Consider the following 19617-nt stretch of genomic DNA (forward strand, 5'->3'; position numbering starts at 1 on the left):
ACTGCTCAAGAATACCTGCTCATATCGATCGATGAAACCATGCTCTTTGATAAGTAGGCCTGTGCTAAAAACATTGTCACTTGTAACATCACTGAGTGGAACAAAGGCTACATTCACACTGCAGGGCTTAATGCAATTTTTTTGCAAGGCCGTTCACAGTTCCAATTAAATGCGACCTTTTGTGATCTCCAGTGTGAACGTGAAATGACCCAGAAGTGACCTGAATGCGCAGAAGAGTACTTAACGGTCAACAACGTCACTCGTTGTTTGCGGAAGTAGCTAACGTTAAACATGGATGTCAACAACAGTGTAGTCAACAGCGGAGTTCTTTTTGCAATATTAAAGTTTTTTCCCAACGGAGCCAGCACAATTACAATCTTCTCGTTTTAAGAATAAAATTAAAAAGAAGAAGGAGAGCAAGGCTTTTGGCCATGCCTTTTTGTGGAGCAGTGTTAGCAACATGGTTGTTGTTTATCTTCTCGTTCCCGCCTACTTCAACGCAGAATTATAACGTTTGTAGCGTATCAATGACATACGGGTCAAATACATGTGGCCTGGCCATTCAGACGGAGGTCGCATTTCAAAAAATCAGATACGTATCGGACTCAGGACCACATACCCAAGTGGCCTGGGTCACATTTGAAAAGATTGGATCTGTGACGTTCATGAAAAGATCAGAATTGGGTCGTTCAGCCTGCAGTGTGAACGTAGCTAAAAACAGGGTGGCTGTGTCTGATAGAGTGACAGACGTGTTTAGTGGAATGGGGAACAGGTTACTCAACTTTGGAGTCTTATCTTTGGCTGTGGAGTTTTATGCCTGCCTGGTACATCTGCACCTGTGGAGCGCATGTTCTTGTTAATGAATGCAGCATGGAGTGATAAAAATCTCGACTGAGTGTAACAACAATGAAGGCAATGCTTTTCGTACAAATTAATTTCAGACTGGACTGCTCTGCATTTTATGATAAACTCTTGAAAGATAAGCGCATGTTGGTAAAATCTGGTTCCAGTGAAAAATACAAAATGTCAATGGTGAATGTTGTTACACCATTGTTGTGCCTTTTGGCATTCCTCCTCCGTCTGTATGTGTGCACGTGTTTAAGTGCATTCAATAAATGCAGGCATCTCAGAATTACAGTTATGCCACTTACCAAATGTAGCATTTTTTAATGTTTGATGACAAGATAGAGACTTAAGGAAAATTATGTAGACTAATAATTTAAGTTTAAAGTCCTAATGATCAGCCTACTTATTTATAAGTCCCACAACTGACATGGAACGTTATTAACCAGTTTGGGAACTTTATTTTTTGTTCTAACCGATTCAGGAACATTAACTTTAGGGTTGAACCGGAAACGTTAAAATACTGTTTCTGTTCGGAACAAACCAATTGGGAAAAAATTCTGGTTCAAAGCCCTGCTCAACTGATTCAAAAGTGGCAACGGCTGGGATTAAAGTGAGAACTGGTCGGAAGTGGAAGGCTGAAGAAGCTGTTCGACAAGCAGAGGTAAGATTATACCACCAAAGGTTGGTGGGGGTTGTAACAAGAGGTTGGGCTGGACTGGGTTCCTTTTCACTGGGTGACATGGGCGGAGCTGTGAAAGGCAGAGCCACAGTGGATCAAGTGTCTCATCCAGGTAGTATATTATGTGCTTCCCAGCCCATCAAACCTTCACATATGGGGCAAGGTGAAATGACCAGCATGCCCACTGTTCTCCAAGTGTGGAACCCTAGAGCACATTCTAAGATGCTGCTCAAAGGCACTGGAAGAGGGAAGGTACCGGTGGAGGCATGACCAGGTGCTTAAGGACATTGCTGAAGCCATTGCTACAGGTGTTGAGTGGGCCAAGTGCTCCCTCCCCTCCAGGTAAGCCATTGCCTTCGTGCCTGCGTGGGATTGGCAGCTGTTGGTGGACTTGAAATGGCAAACTCAAGTTCCCCAGGCACGTTGTGACTACCACCCTACGACCTGATGTTGTTCTTTTGTCTGATTCCACCAAACAAGTATTTCTGCTGGAGCTTACAGTCCCTTGGGAAGATAGACTGGAAGAGGCCTTTGAGAGGAAGCTCACAAAGTATGAGGGACTGGTCAGTGAGTGTCGATGAGCCAGATGGAGAGCACGGTGTCTCCCAATAGACGTAGGATGCAGAGGCTTTGTAGCCCGATCCCTGTACACAGCCTTCAGTCTGTTTTGCATTGATGGAGTGAGGAGAAGAAGAGCCATCTGCAACACCACTGAAGCGGCAGAGAAAGCCTCAAGATGGCTATGGCTCAAGAGAGGATATCCATGGGGTCAGTGGAGTTAAATTTGCCAACTGGACACAAGCTGGGGTCTGATCAGCCACAGTTGGGACATCTGGATGAGGGTGTATGATGTTGAAAGACCCAAAATATCCAATGATTCCAGGAACATCACTTAACATGTGTCCAGTAGCATCAGTAAATGTATTTGCACAAGGATCACTTTTGTACTCTGTATCTCATACTGTATGTAACGACAGAGCCAGATCAGACACAAAAACTACTTAAATTTTATAAATATAACAAGACCCTCACCCAACCAGCAGGCCAGGGACCAGGGGTCTCTAACACTACCCCCAAACTGCTTTTAACACCCAGAAGCAGAACCAGGCCTCTGGCCACTATGGCAGCACATCAAGATTAAAGTTTTACGACCACAAAAGAATGTGGGAGATTTTGAGACCAACAGAGAAACTTTCTGCTTAGTTATGCATATATTCACTTATAAATGTATAAGGGAAATGTCTTAATCAAATATTTCTAATCTCATCATGGATTATGTTCTTGGTGTTTGTTAACCCATACTAGTTTACTATGTTTTGTAAACTCTTCTTCAATATTAATATTATGAAACTCTTTAACTTTCCATATCAAATTTCATTCCATATGCAAAACAGCGTGTTGAAAGACAAAGACAGTTAACTTTGCCTCTAAAAGTATGACCTCTAATTGGGTCAGACACCTCTTTAAGGTATGACCTCTTTACAGCTTAAAGACCCCTGCCTAAGAACACACCCGGAGTTCTTATCTGAGTTCTACTGGAGATTTCAGTTTGAGTTCTTTTCTGAGTGCTGAGTTTTAAGTGGGTTGAAAATATGAGTTTTTGGAGCATCAGGTCATCTTTTAAGTTTTTCTTTCTGGATACATTTCAGTCCTTTCAGGACTCTCATAAGGATGAGGATGCAAAACTAGTCATTTCCAGCGTACAAATCTTTACAAAATTTGATCTATGCAGTGCCTATAATCTCATCAGAATACGTAATGGTGATGAATGTAAGACAGCTTTTGTGACCCCTACCGGCCACTGGGAATACTTGCATATGGCCTTGTTAACGCGCATCCGTATTTCAGGATTTCATGCATGCTATATTTAGAGACCTGCTAAATTGCTATGTAATTGTGTATATTGATGATTTTCTAATTTATTCCAGTGATCCTTCTGCTCATGTACAACATGTCAAGGAAGTGCTTAAACGGCTGCGTCAACACACCCTCTTCATCAAAGCCAAAAAATGTAAATTCCACAAAAAAATAAATCAAGTTTCTCTGCTATGATGTGTCCAACCATGAAGTATGGACAAGAAGAAACATAGACACCATTAAGAACTGGCGGAAACTGACCTCAGTGAAAGATTTGCAGAAATTTTGGGGATTTTCTAACTTTTACCACAGATTCGTCTAGAACTTCAGTGTCATCGTCGCTCCGTTGACATCTGCGCTGAAAGGCAAGCCGAAAAGTCTGAACTGGATTGCTGAAACAGATATGGCGTTTAACACGCTGAAGAGAGCTTTCTGTGAAGCATCCATTTTAACTCATCCCGATCCCAACAAACCTTTCATGTACATATTACTCATAAAAGTTCAACCCGGTGGAAAAGAATTACGACATCTGTAAATAAACTTTAAGTTGCTTATGAAGAAGTCACTATAAAGCAATAAAACCCCAGGTGGTGCTGTTAAACTAAATTTTGGCCCTCGGGTGGAGCTGTTTGAACCCTTTGATCTCCTGATCTGTTCAACTCAAAGGTTTGAGCCTAAAATGGTCCTCTTAGCTTTAAGATTCACATCATTGGGTAACTGCTGAAAATATATGTTCTTTTATATTTATATGTGGGTTTAAGATTAAAATGTCATATTCATACAGTATGTGGTGTCTTTTTAAAGGTCATGGTGCAATGAGTAAAAAGGTCTAATTTCTAAAAGTCTAAGACCAAATGTATCAAAGTTTTAGAACTTAGGAGAGAAGATGCATTTCTTTTAGAGGTGTGGCTTTGTCATGATACTTCTGGCAATTTTGACCAGGAGTCCTTTAAGGTCACTTGGAGTAGGTCAAACAGAATTTCTTTGAAGTTTTATGATGTCTTTGTTCTGGTCAGTATTTAAGGCACATTGGCAAGAGATTCAAGGAAGCATCTGTATTTAGAACTCCCCGCACTGCTGTGTGTCTTGATTTGCCAGCTATGAACGTTTTTTGAACTTTTATTTTTCTATGCTGATCTTTTAGTGAATGTTTTGATATAATGTTGATATGTTTAATTGATGAATTTGAATAACCAAATGATTGATTTAAGTGTAACCTGCCTGGCAAAATAAATTGTTAACATTTCTTCATTTAAAAACTTGACAAGTCTTTTATTATGTTTTATAAATATACCGGAGGGGGTAGATTAGGAATTACCTCGACTGAAAATATGATTGGAGTTAATACCCACCATTGATTGGAGGTATGAATGAATCAATCTCAATATAGATAGATCCTTATATTTTTATAGTGTGTTTGAATAAACCTCTGACTTGAAGTTAGAAGGAGAAATGCCTCTATACCCAGCTGTATAGAACTGCCTTAAGCACCTCCAGAGATACATCATATTCCCTGTTTGAATGTAATTCATACTAAATAATTAAGAGAATTAAAATATAATAATAGTCATATAAATCGTGATCAGAATAATATTGATAAATTATAAACTGGAGTCAGATTATAATTTAACCATAGAGGTCAGAGAAATAAATTAAAAACGTGGAACACATGATCCCTTCACCATGCAATTAGTGTTCCGTCATTGGGGCAGTGGGTGGCACCTTACACTTGCACGGCAAGGGTGCACGGTATCCATTCATGGTTTTGACTGACCATAAGAATCTCCAGTACCTCCGTGAAGCGGATTTAAGAGATCAAATCCACGACAAACCAGATGGGCATATTTGTTCCTCAGATGTTGCACAATAAACGTAACGCTTGAATATATCATTATAAATTGTGAATAAAAAGTGATAGTCGAACGAATGTCCGGTATAGTGGACTAATTGTTTACAGTATTTATATTGTAAATTGGTCCATTTCCTTGGTTTTTTAGGGATTGAAAAAAGGGGTTTTCCCCAGAAGATGAAACTTCACCTTTCAAATCCATTATGCCAGAGATTGTGTTTGTCTGTCCCATAGATTGGATCAAGGAGGATACCATCCCAGACACTCAAAATGTTCTGTCGAGTTGTCCTGGGGCCTCAGAGTTGACTTAGTTTAATGCTGCATTTACACCGACCGCGGTAAGGGCGTGAAGCGCGAGTGATTTCAATGTTAAGTCAATGTGAAGACGCGTTGACGCGCGTCAAGAGGTCCCGCGGCGCGGAAGAGGCGTTCGGCGCGGCGCGGAAGACGCGTTTCCGCCTCTTTCGCGCGTGAAGCTCGGGCGAAAGGCGCGAATTGAGCGTTGTGCGCGGTACGCGCGGTAAGCGCGAATGGTGCTTTTTGTGCATCTAGCGGTTCACGCGAATTTGCGGCTGACGCCCGAGTTGAAAAATTTGAACTTTGGCGGAATTTCGCGCCGCGTTAACCAATCAGGAGCCTGCTTGCTGCTGTGGTGGCAGCCCCGCCCGGAGTCACTCACTCAACCAAGGCTTGATATTGTCCATAAGCAGACACCCGGAGCTATACGACACAAGTTCTTATTTCTATAGAGGAGACAGGAATAAAAAGGACCTCGCTTGGAAGAGTGTCAGTGAGGACATTGGGCAACCTGGTAATTGTAATACACACTTCACTTTTGAGTCACGTGACGTTTATCGACCCGTGTCGTTTATTTTCCCCATAGTAAGGTTACCAAATACAAACTGGTAACTCTCTCGATAAATGCACAATCAACATCAGTCATTTTGCAAACAGACAACCGCATAGCACTTGCCCCTCCCACAAGAAGCGGAGTTTGCCTCTGACGCGCGTCAAATGCTTGGTTTTTCCGCGCGTCTACTCCGCTCTACACGCGCGAATGCATCCAAATTGTTCAAGCGGCAAACCACGCGCGGTAGACGCGATTTTGACGCCCAAACCGCGTTTGGTGTAAACTCAGCATAAGATAGAAAACTCTGAGTTTTCGGTTACAGAACAGCTGATCTGAGTTAGTTCAATCGACTCTGAGTAGGTTGACTCTGGGTTAAGCGCGTGCACAACCACTATGAAAAGCCATCATCAATGGAGCTCAGATATTACGATTTACCATGGCAACAGTACGTGACAAAGAGGTCTTAATCCTTTTTACTACTAAAACTAAAACTGTAAGTGTTGCTGCAAGTGTACAGCAACTAAGAGCATATATTTTCAAGAAAAAAGTTGTTTTTAGAAATTGCTACTAGTAAATGCGTACATTTAATTTTTCATCACTGTAAAAATATCAGAAGTAAATAAACAAACTCAGAACTGTACGTTATTATATCCATTTTCATGCAATCCCATGGACAAAAAGAATATGACAGCAGCTCAGCTAAAAATGAAATTATGCATAATACTTGGGCATAAAAGGCTACAAACTTTACAAATGTTTGTAATGAACAAAACAGAATATACGCCAAGCCGGTATTCGAACTATGTCATTGACAGTACGTCTACCCAAACCACTGCGCGCAGCACTACCCATTAGACCAGCGATAATGATGAGTGAATTCATTAGAAATGTAAAGACAACTGTTTAGATGTAAGAGCACAGCCACAAAGGCTGATATTACTCACGTAAGGATATTTATATATCTAAAATGACTGCAAACAATTAAAATTCCGCTTACATAAATGCACGTGGACATGACAAAAATCCACTCGGGTCTCAAAATCCTCTCGCAACATAAATTTAACTTCCTACAAATAAATGCAGCAACATCATTTACAGGATCCTCTATAAAAGTACATGACATTTTAGTCACTTAGACGGTCTATGCATCTAAGTATATCATATAAGCTTTACAAATCATTTCAATTTACTGTTTTAACTTTTTAGTTGAAAGTTTAGTGTAATATATAAAAATATAAAGTAATAAGTTAAAATGGTTTGCACTGGCAATTTAATTATAACTTAAAGACAATGTAAAAAACTATTTTACATTGTATGTAATAAAAATGTGCGCAATGAATGAATGTACTAAAGCAACTAAAAAGATTAAACACTGCCACTCCTTTAAAAATGGGGAGGAGACTGCCAGAAACTCAGAGTTTACAGGATAAAACCTGCTCCTGACCAGGTTAGGTTAAGAGAGTAAGTTTCTCCGGAAACAGACTCTGAGTATAAGTTAACTCTCCTTCTGAAACTTACCCCGCTGTCTCAGGTTTAACATACCTCTCATTTTGAAATGGAAAACTTAGAGTTTCCCTCATTTCAGGGTTAACACACTCAGAGTTTTCACTTAACCACCTTTCTGAAACGGGCCCCAGCTGGTCATAAGTATGTACCCATACAACATAGAACACTGCTTATGACCAAAGCTCATGTCTCCCCAGGCACTAGTCACCCCGGCATCCAACAAACCCTCTCACTGCTGAAACATTGCTTCAGGTGGCCCAACATGGCAGAGGACATCAGAAGGAGCGTGAGGGGGTGTCAGAAGTGTGGCGAAAACACCTAGACATTTACCCAGTGGAAAACTCCATCCTCTTCCTATTCCCTGTCATCCTGGTCACATCTTAAAGTAGACTTTGCTACAGATTTGCCTCCATCCAAAAGTAAACACCTCCATTTTTGTGGTTTTGGATGCTGAGATTAATACCCCTTAAAGGTTTGCAGACTGCCATGGAAAGTGCTGCTTTTTCTACATGTGTTCAGATACTACAGCATCCCTGAAGACATCGTATCTGACAGAGATCCACAATTCATCTCTCGGGTATGGATGTCACTTTTTAAACTCCTTGATGTGACCATTAGTTTGTCCTATGGTTATATCCCCCAGACCAACGACCAGATCGAGTGGAAGATCCAAGAGGTGGGTCGCCTTCTCCGAACCTTCTGCCACAACCACCAGAACTTCTGGAGCCAGTTCCTACCCTGGGACAAGTATGCACAGAACTCCCTTCGTCAGCAGACCACCAGCCTTACCCCCTTTCACTGCGTGCTCGGCTACCAGCCACCCATGTTTCCATAGACCGAGGAACCCTGCGAAGTACCATCTGTGCAGCACTGGTTCCAGGAACGCGAGAGGGTCTGGGACTCAGCTCACCACCATCTACAGGCAGCTGTGAGACGCCACCAGCAGCAGGGGGACGCCAGACAAGCCCCAGCGCCTAAGATCAAAGTGGGGAATAAGGAAATCTGCTCCGTACTACGTGATATCATTGCGCCTGCTGCAGCCGTGGTACGGCAGCAAAGTCCTTGATTTTTACGCCAGAATAAGAGTATAACAATATCAGCCTAGAAAATCACAACTTCTAATTTTTCTGCCTTAGTACACAATGTAACTACATTCCAAATTGGTAAAAATCAAATTGAAAATTAGCATTTTTTTGTTTAAAAAAGTGGAGTGTCCCTTTAAGCAACAAAAATGAATATGGAATAAACGGGATAACTACTTTCATTACAGCTGCTCATGAGGAGGGGGTGTGCATTGAGTACTTAGAAGCTTTTGAAAGTACCTACAGTCCCTACAGGGAAATACTGAGAATTTTGAATACCATTAGAAGGTCCACATCGAAGGTAATAAAGGCCTTCATGTTACACAGAGAGATTAAGATGCTGGTGGGGGAGTTATACAGGCAGAAGCAATGGCAGAAGCCTTAAGCAATAACAATGATTACGGTCAAAATGCCACATTTATTAACAATGATTACGCATTTCCACATTTATTAAGACTGCCCAAGAGGAGGGAGTATGTGTTGAGTACACAGCATCATTTGAAAGCACGGGGTCAATAACTTTACTAATAAAAATAGTAGATATAGTCCACATCAAAGGTAATGATGGCTTTCATATCACACAGAGAGATTAAAATGCTGGTGGATTAAACAAGCAGAACATTACAGGACTACAGTGGACTGTAAGTGATGCTTGGATCACAGATGACTCACTTACTGATAGCCCAGGACACGTGCTGCTGATCGGATTTTTAGGAGTATCTGGCCGCAAAGCACAGATACCTGGACTAGGACCTTTCCTTCAGGAGGTCAACCCCTCTCAATTTCCTGACAGCATGCTTCTTAAAGAATTCTGGGGAAATGTATTTCAATGCTCACCAAGTCCTTATAGTGTGCAAGGGAAATGTAAGGGCTCTGAAAACTTAAGAAACATTATAGATCCCTTTACTGATGTGTCTGATCTAAGATTTATCAACAGTGTCTACCAGGCTTTGTATGCAGTTGCTTGTGCACTAGACAATTTACTCTCATGTAAGCAACAAAAAAGTGTAATTTACTAATAGCACCTGTGCACATAAAATGACGATACAACCATGAATGTAATTATTAAATAAATTACTATTAAATGCTTTTATGTAGTTACGGTAGTCACCTTGTGATGTTATTTTATTTTTCCTGATAAAAAACATGCTTTAGATTTGGAGGTAGCTTTAGCATGTTTTTTGTTGTTGTTTAAAAATGTCTTTAAAAAAATAATTTTGGCATTTCAGGTTTTACATTATCGGCAAACCATTAATTTCAGCACAAATGTGGGAGAAGTGATGTTTTTTGACAGCAAGGGAGACTCCTCTGCAAGATATGATTTGGTAAACTTACAAAAGGCACCATGTATGTAGCAACAATTGGCTATTATGATGCAACCCAATCCAAAGGCCAACAAATTTACCATGAACCCTGTCAGTATCATCTGGAAAGGAAGCCTAAAGAGTGTAAGAGTGACATTAACCTTCGGATCAAAACATGTTAGTGCACTGATGCATTGTAAATCAACAAGACAAGCCTGCATAAACACGTGCAAACATGTTACCATGCATATTATTTTCATACACCTTTTCCCTGATGTGTGGTAGGTGCCTGTGTGCTGTGAGAGTTGTCCTCCAGGCACTAGGAAAGCTGTGCAGCAAGGAAGACCCATCTGTTGTTATGATTGTAGTCAGTGTCCTCCAGGAGAAATTAGAAGCACAACAGGTAACATTTGCTTAATTGCTCTTTTTACACTTGCAGTTCAATTATATTTTGTTGATCACATTTATTTCAGCTTATTTAAGCACACCTGGAAAGTTTACCAGTAGCTGTGGAGATGTTTGCCATTCTAGCTTCCAGTTATAGTTTATTGCTCTGTATGTCATGTTATGTCATCCTTTTAAGACCAGATGCCAATGCTAAAAAGCATCTACTTGGAAAAATACCACATTAACCATAACTTCAAAAAACAGCACATATTGAAACTTATTCAAAACCAATAGAATACATGTAACATATCAGGCCAAATGTTTAATTAATTATAAAACTATCATACATAGAAAATGGTAAAAGGTGTATAGACACATGAGTCCAGTTGTGGAAAAACTAAAACTACCGAGTACCACGTAAAATCAAATCATCTCCCTCTAGTGGATCTTTATCAGATCCTTACATGTGAATATGAGAATAAGTGGTGACTTTGCAGTTGACATCTGCATGGCCACTGTCATTGTTTTAAGCTGTAACATGAGATCTTAGTTTCAGTTTCGGTTTATTTCACAATATCACAATTTCACACACAGCATTTGTTGCTATGTCTGAAACAGTGTTAGAGGTAGTAATTTACAAATTGAAAAGAATTCCCAATTTCTCAGCTACATTTTTAAAACACAATAAATTATACAGTACACAACACAATACATTTCAATGCAGCAGCTACTACTTTAATGCTATTGTGAAAAATGGACTCCCAAGAATAATCGGCTTTTTGTGATTGACAATAAAAGTTTGGTCATGATTAAAAAACACTCTCCTTGTGTTTTGATTTGCCATATTATCATTACAACCTTTTTCACAAGAGCCTAGAAGTTTTGAATGTCAAGATGCTTAAAATAATAAATAGATAAATTGCTTATTAATATAACGTGGAGCAGTGCACAACTCAGAAATTAAAATATCCAGAATCAGTAATATGTCATTAATACAATGTTTATTTACATTTCAAAATAGACCCTGTTTGTGAATCAGCAGTGAAGCAACACAGAAAGAGAAAGTTATTTTAAAGAGCACCTATTATGAGATACACGTTTTTAAACATCCTTTTGTGTGTAAGTTTGTATTAGTACATGCTAACGATATTCAAAAAGTACATACCTCAAAGAAAACGATGACGCGAGTTATCGTCTCTAACGTTCGAGGACTACAAAAAACACTCGGATTGTAGGCAACAGTTTACTTCCTGGGATTGGTGACGTAGAGAAGACCAACATTATCATAGTTCAGCCCTCTCTGCTTTGCTTGGGTACGCCCTCAAAGACGAGGGTGGGGAGCGCCGAGTCAGAAGAGAGCTAAAATGGCGGAGGTTGGGAGTCCCTGCTTTGAACCTGTTTACAAACTCTTGTTTCATCGTTTAAGCGATTAAATCTCTCGAGTAGACGCTGTCTCTTTAGATGCAAGGGCAAAATAGCACTTTATGGACTTACACAGAGGACATCATGTTTAATACGGTTCCGGAAAAATCAGTCAGAAGTTGTTCACGGAGTTTTCACAATAACTGCTTCTCATGAACCGAAGCTGCGCGACGTCTCCTCCTGAAAGTTGGATTACCGTGCACTTCTGGATCACAGGCTGTAAGTATTCATGTTTATTATTTGCCTTTACTGTAAGTTACGTTACCGGTAACAGGAGCTTAACATTATGTGTAGAGCTCAGATATATATCTATGTGTAGAGCTAAGCTTGCAAGCTAATTGTGTTGTGTTGTAATAATGTATTTCATAAACAACGTACCATATTTACACACGTGTATGTTGAATTATGCAGACTATCGTTTTTATCGATGTTTATTTAGACGTGTTTACAAACTTGCTAAGCTGTTCCAGCTAAACTGTTACCGGTAAAGTTTGTTCTCATGATCAAACTCAAGTCAAGAAACTCTAAGTACAGATGATTTGTTTAACGTTATATGTATTTTACTGTTGTATTTACTTGAAGCTTTCTTAGATTTTGAAACGAAGTAAACACGTAATGTGTGTTGCTAATGTTGGGCCATGTAATACATTAACGTTTTAATGAATAGTCTAACGATTTATAGTCGTTGTACTCTATTGTTATAATATGTCTTTTTGACTGAATACATGTTTGTTTTATTTGTCTATATCTTAGATTCGCAGCTGGACACATCCTTCTACACTGTATGCAAACATGCAACATCATAACACACAGTACAAGGAGTCAGACTGGCATATGAGGAGCAAAGGTATGTAACACATATGATGTATTTAGCTAGTGATACCACTACCAGTCTTAGATGTATAACTGATGATGACAAAGTTTTTTTCTCTGCATAATAATAGGAACCCAGGCAGTAGCATCGTTTCACAATGTTTCCATCACCATCATCAGTGGATGCCTTTGCCGTCCGTAGCCTGAGATTTCAGATTTGTAGCAAAAAATGTGACTTTCCCATTTATTGGAATGCTGTGCAGGTATTTAAGTATTTTAGTAACTGTGTTAAATAAAGTACGGTAGTATTTACTTTTAAAATAAATGTATTGCTTATTTATATTGCAGCCATCCATTACAATGTCACCAAGCCGTAACTAAAGCAGGAGAGGGAAAGTACAAGGCTATGTTCCCAAAACACACAAGTGACATACTGTAAGCAGTAATGTTTTATTTCAAATACATTCATAATTAAAAACTTAATGTATGAAGCAGGGAAATAAATTATCAAAACAAAAGATTTATTGACTGAAATATTTCTACAGTTATGTGGATGATGTGATCAGGCTTGTGTTTGATGAGGTATTTGAAGATAAGCTGAAGGAAACCCAGATTCCAATGGACCTGGCATCACAGTTTGAGAGACCTTCAAAGGAGGACGTGATTGCATGCCATCTTCAGTGCAGGGGCCGTCGGAAGCCAACATTCCGATCGGGAAGCTCCAAGCATATCTGGAGAACAACACACGACAGGATGATAACCCTAAAGTGTCATCTTAGATAGCATCAGCTGACAAAGCTTTGATATGCCATTTATCTGAATAGATAGCTGTAAGAAGTGAATTGAACAATTTTTGAAAGAAGAGCACAATATGGTTACTAAAGTATGTTTATTTATATATTGTTTAACATTTAAATATATATTTGTAATAAATAAACTTTTGACTGACTACTATATTTTCTTTAAAGTTACATCTTTTGTTCTTTTGGGTACTTTGTTATAATAATACTTTAGTGTTATTGGTTTAAAAATGTAATAAAACCTACTCTAGTCCTGCACCTCAAAGGCTTATAGTCGGTACAATAAATGTTCTGTGTGTAGGGATTTAGACAATTTGTGCAAAACCTGGATGATGAATCACGCAGGTAAGAGGCCCTGGAACATGTTGCATTCTCCTTAAAACCTAATAAGTAAAAACATAGCACTTATAAGTAAGCAGTCTTTCATAAAAAAAGTTTACCATAGTAAAATAATGTAGAACATTCATTTCAATTAATACTTTCTTTGTGCTACATTTGGTGTTTCCATATAGTTTGCACAGTAAAATAGTATGTAAGCAGTATTTTATAATTAAGTTTACTATAGTAAAATAATGTAGAAATTACCAAGTGAAATCGTTTTATAATCATTTCAACAAATACTTTATATGTGCTACATTTGGTGTTTCCATATAGTTTGCACAGTAAAATAGTATGTAAGCAGTCTTTTATAATAAATTTTACTAGAGTAAAATAATGTAGAAATTACCAAGTGAAATCGTTTTATAATCATTTCAACAAATACTTTCTATGTGCTACATATAGTTATGTAGTACGTTATAATTACCTTTTGGATGTCTTTGCAACACATTTTCGTCTTCGTTTAGCATTCTGGCAGAGCTAAGGACACCTAAAAAAGTTAAATCCAATCGCATTCATTGACGGAGATCGTTTATATCGTAATGGCCTTCTGAACTCTCTGGATCGAGCTCGAAGTGGTAAGACAGTACAGACACCATCGTTTATAGAGAAATATAACGCTTGTTTACGTTGCCTCTGAGGCTGTGACTCTCAGTCAGAATCTGTGTCAACCCACGCGTAGTCAGGGGCGTAACCTTTCAAACACACGCCGAACCCAGCTGACCAATAACAGTTGAGTAGTCATCTGACCAATCCGATTACACTAGACATTTTGGGAGGCGGAGACAGGAACTAAACCGAGCGTTTTCCAGACAGTGGGAAATCGGTGAGGTATGTAAGCAATTTATAAGACTCACAATGAATTAGTTCAAGTTTTAATAACATGTATGTACTATGGGATATTGCAATAACGTGCTAACGTGCCAATTTATTAGCATAATTGGTGCTCTTTAAAAACTTGACTTTATCAACTTTTTCAGCACAGCTACCAGATTTGCGTACTATAGTGGAGTGGAAAGAAGACAGATGGCCAAAAATAAAGTTGCCATATACATATTGTCACAGTTCTCTTAACTAAAAGATGACAAACAGGCAGGAATATATAACTAACAGGACTTTAATCACATAAGACAGCAAAACACGATGACAACAGTACATGCAGATGAGATCAGACAATGGACAGGAACATGAGGGCAAACTATAAAGGGTAAGTGATAATGATAAACAGCTGTAACTAATGATGATAATTAACAAACACAGGTGAGACTAATAAAAGGTAACAAACACAAAGAGCAATGATGAATAATGATAACAATTAACTAAACAGAACCAAAACCCTGACAGTACGCCCCCTCCCGGTAGGCGTGACCTTGCACCATAGATGAACAACAATAGAGGCGAATGGGAGGGAGCAACAAACAAAAAAGAAAGTGTCCAAAAAACTGTGATGAAAAGGTGATGGAAGGTCTAGAGCAGGACCCAAAGACCAGACGAGACGAAGCCCCAGTGTGGAGACGCTGGCGGAGGGCGCCAGGGTGATGGAAGTCCTAGTCCCACCCTGGGGACAGACGACAGCGTAGACACAGGAGGGAGGATCCAGGACGGGGCCACACGAGCAGAGAACCCGGGGGGAAGCCGAGGATCCGGAGGGACGGGGCGGAGCTGGTAGGTCTCCTGACCGAGACGTAGGCAGAGCCAGAGGTAGGGAGTCCCATGGTGACGTCTTCGGGAAGGAGGAGCCCAACGAGCCAGAAGGGTGGAGTGAGGGATACACAGGGGAACGAGGAAAACCCGGAGGTGAAGGTGGGACGACGACTGACCAGGGGCGGAACCAGAGGGGTGACCGTAGCCTGGTGACGTCGTAGTGGAGACAGGAGCTGACAAAGGGGAGGGAGGAGAGACCCGAAGCGAGGCCGCTGGTCCGACGAGCCGAGGCGACCTCTAGGTCTCAGGGAGCGGGGGAGGAGAACTGGAGAAACCCCCGAGACAGTGGGCAAAGAGGCACACCTCGGCTCCGACGAACCAGCGCCGGTGACGCGCTGAGGATGAGCTGAGGTGTGACGCTGTGTCCGCTGATGTAGCTTCGGATTGGCTGGTGCGGGAAAGCCGAAAGGGAAACCAGACGGGACCGGCAGCGCTGACCAACAGCGACTAACGAGAGGCGGGCTGGACGGAACCAGTGGTGACGATGAGGGGTGGGGAATGTTTAAGGCACAATCCGAGCTGATGTTATAAACCCCAGGGACCATTATTGGCTCACCCTCAGCGGCGGGGAGATGGACGTCCTCCCTGACGTCATTAGCAGCTCCCCCGGCGGCACCCCGGAAACTCTGGTCACGCAACCTGGTCAGGGGGAACATCCGCGGTTTCGGCGATGCTGGGCTCCGAGGGTAGCTCTGGCTCGCAGGTCGCACTGCCGGGTTTTAATAAACTTTCTGAGTTGCTAACACGTTAGAAACAATGGGGATTAACACCACTTCTGATGCCCAAATGCACGCACAGGCTATTTGATCATGTGAGCTGTAAAAGGGTCTATGGCATAGCAGAAATCATTTAAAAAATATGGTCATTATTTATGTGATTTTTACTGACAAAAACAAATTTACAACATTAAGTAAAAACATTAACTTTGGGCAAAACCGGGATTCGAACCGGCAACCTTGTGATCAACCTTACTACCATACAAATGTGGGGAAAAAAACATAGAAAACTGAATAATTTATTGTAGACGCAGACATTAATGTTGGAGGAGAAAATCATAAAAACCCCTATCTTCTACTTTTTCCCTTTTTTTCTCTCTTTTTTCCTCTTTTTCCCCTCTCCTTCCTTTTCTACCCCCCGTGACAAACTATTGTTCCCCAGCTTTGGCGCAATCGGTTAGCACATTCGGCTGTTAACCAAAACGTTGGTGGTTCGAGCCCACCCAGGGACGCTGGAAGCTTTTCAGTGACAGGGAGAGCACCACAGCATTGTGTTGTTGTTGTAGCAGTTAAGGCAACGATGCTGTCGGTAACTCTTGTTTCACTGCGCTGATTTTTTTGTAGGATTTTTTTACAGAACCGTCTGAACACAGTGTTAAAGGTTGATGACCTGGAATAGCAAAACAGTTTAAAGACATACCTTGGTGCCATCCAAAGGACTACATCCAAGCCTAAGCCGAAACCCAATTGTATGCGTGAATGAAAGAGGATATTGTCTTATCGAAAGCTCACGCTACAGGAATTTAAGACTAACTAAAGTGCTGTGGCTCTCACACAACAAGGTTCTTGTCATCTGTCATTTTTAACGTGGTTGTGCGCATGCTACACAACACACCGCTTACAAGGCGCACAAACTGAAAGACCAATGGTGAAGAGGCAGTCACGACCAATGGACAAAAACGTTTCCTCATAAATTCATGCCAGAACTTGATCGATCTTTCTCCGTTTATGCTGTCGGCACCGTGATTAGCTGGACCCACTACAAGGTCAACTGGCAAGAATATCAAACAGGTCTGGAAAAAATAGCAGCATCTGTGACTGCTCGAGATGTGCCCAGATCACATGGATGGTCTGCTCAAAAACAACAAGCACCAGCATCTGCAACGAGCAGAGACTCGCCTGTGAGCAAGAGGTTTTGCAGCGAACCTTAATTATTCTGCCTGCTATAGAAAACTCCAGCCAGAAGCCACGTAGTCTGAGCTTGCCTTTAAACCTGCAACATGCAAGGCATCTGTTTGTGCTGATTCTTTAAGAAGGGAACGCTTTGGAATCAGCCAACAAACGACATGACCTTAGGCCCGGCTAGCTCAGTCGGTAGAGCATGAGACTCTTAATCTCAGGGTCGTGGGTTCGAGCCCCACGTTGGGCGTGTAAGCTGCTTTTCTCCTTGGAGCTTTACATTGCAGCCCCAGGCCAAGTGACCTTTATAAAAATCCTGACCGAGGCGTATTCGGTCAGGATAGTCTTTGCATTTCTGTTGCAAATGTTGGTTCCGGGGAAATAAGCTCTCCTATGTACACAGTTAGGACTCCATTCTTCGTGTTATCCTTGTCGCTCGCTATCAAACAGCCCTCTGATCCGTCCTCCGCCATCCCACGTTGCTCTTTTGTCTGTCTCTGTGGCGCAATCGGTTAGCGCGTTCGGCTGTTAACCGAAAGGTTGGTGGTTCGAGCCCACCCAGGGACGCTGGATGCTTTTCAGTGACAGGGAGAGCACCACAGCATCGTGTAGCAGTTGAGGCAACCATGTTGTCAGTAACTCTTGTTTCACTGCGCTGATTTTTTTGTAGGATTTTTTTACAGAACCGTCTGATCACAGTGTTAAAGGTTGATGACCTGGAATAGCAAAACAGTTTAAAGACATACCTTGGTGCCATCCAAAGGACTACATCCAAGCCTAAGCCGAAACCCAATTGTATGCGTGAATGAAAGAGGATATTGTCTTATCGAAAGCTCACGCTACAGGAATTTAAGACTAACTGAAGTGCTGTGGCTCTCACACAACAAGGTTCTTGTCATCTGTCATTTTTAACGTGGTTGTGTGCATGCTACACAACACACCGCTTACAAGGCGCACAAACTGAAAGACCAATGGTGAAGAGGCAGTCACGACCAATGGACAAAAACGTTTCCTCATAAATTCATGCCAGAACTTGATCGATCTTTCTCCGTTTATGCCGTCGGCACCGTGATTAGCTGGACCCACTACAAGGTCAACTGGCAAGAATATCAAACAGGTCTGGAAAAAATAGCAGCATCTTTGACTGCTCGAGATGTGCCCAGATCACATGGATGGTCTGCTCAAAAACAACAAGCAACAGCATCTGCAACGAGCACAGGCTCGCCTGCGAGCAAGAGGTTTTGCAGCGGACCTTAATTATTCTGCCTGCTATAGAAAACTCCAGCCAGAAGCCACGTAGTCTGAGCTTGCCTTTAAACGTGCAACACGCAAGGCATCTGTTTGTGCTGATTCTTTAAGAAGGGAACGCCTTGGAATCACCCAACAAACGACACGACCTTAGGCCCGGCTAGCTCAGTCGGTAGAGCATGAGACTCTTAATCTCAGGGTCGTGGGTTCGAGCCCCACGTTGGGCGTGTAAGCTGCTTTTCTCCTTGGAGCTTTACATTGCAGCCCCAGGCCAAGTGACCTTTATAAAAATCCTGACCGAGGCGTATTCGGTCAGGATAGTCTTTGCATTTCTGTTGCAAATGTTGGTTCCGGGGAAATAAGCTCTCCTATGTACACAGTTAGGACTCCATTCTTCGTGTTATCCTTGTCGCTCGCTATCAAACAGCCCTCTGATCCGTCCTCCGCCATCCCACGTTGCTCTTTTGTCTGTCTCTGTGGCGCAATCGGTTAGCGCGTTCGGCTGTTAACCGAAAGGTTGGTGGTTTGAGCCCACCCAGGGACGCTGGATGCTTTTCAGTGACAGGGAGAGCACCACAGCATCGTGTAGCAGTTGAGGCAACCATGTTGTCAGTAACTCTTGTTTCACTGCGCTGATTTTTTTGTAGGATTTTTTTACAGAACCGTCTGATCACAGTGTTAAAGGTTGATGACCTGGAATAGCAAAACAGTTTAAAGACATACCTTGGTGCCATCCAAAGGACTACATCCAAGCCTAAGCCGAAACCCAATTGTATGCGTGAATGAAAGAGGATATTGTCTTATCGAAAGCTCACGCTACAGGAATTTAAGACTAACTGAAGTGCTGTGGCTCTCACACAACAAGGTTCTTGTCATCTGTCATTTTTAACGTGGTTGTGCGCATGCTACACAACACACCGCTTACAAGGCGCACAAACTGAAAGACCAATGGTGAAGAGGCAGTCACGACCAATGGACAAAAACGTTTCCTCATAAA

General features: G+C 41.5%; 4 non-coding genes and 1 pseudogene across 4 annotated transcripts; all 5 read left to right on the forward strand.

Annotated features, from left to right (window-relative positions):
• The first annotated feature begins 2261 nt into the window (after positions 1 to 2261).
• LOC135770297 (extracellular calcium-sensing receptor-like) lies at positions 2262 to 10849 on the forward strand (annotated as a pseudogene).
• A 6700-nt stretch (positions 10850 to 17549) lies between these two features.
• trnak-cuu (transfer RNA lysine (anticodon CUU)) lies at positions 17550 to 17622 on the forward strand. Its single transcript has one exon. It is a non-coding gene; the product is annotated as a tRNA-Lys (tRNA).
• A 243-nt stretch (positions 17623 to 17865) lies between these two features.
• trnan-guu (transfer RNA asparagine (anticodon GUU)) lies at positions 17866 to 17939 on the forward strand. The gene has a single exon. It is a non-coding gene; the product is annotated as a tRNA-Asn (tRNA).
• Positions 17940 to 18774: 835 nt separating this feature from the next.
• Positions 18775 to 18847, forward strand: trnak-cuu (transfer RNA lysine (anticodon CUU)). Its single transcript has one exon. It is a non-coding gene; the product is annotated as a tRNA-Lys (tRNA).
• A 243-nt stretch (positions 18848 to 19090) lies between these two features.
• On the forward strand, positions 19091 to 19164 carry trnan-guu (transfer RNA asparagine (anticodon GUU)). Its single transcript has one exon. It is a non-coding gene; the product is annotated as a tRNA-Asn (tRNA).
• Positions 19165 to 19617: the final 453 nt, after the last annotated feature.

This window comes from Paramisgurnus dabryanus, chromosome 8 (genome assembly GCF_030506205.2).
Source record: "Paramisgurnus dabryanus chromosome 8, PD_genome_1.1, whole genome shotgun sequence".
NCBI lineage: Eukaryota > Metazoa > Chordata > Actinopteri > Cypriniformes > Cobitidae > Paramisgurnus > Paramisgurnus dabryanus.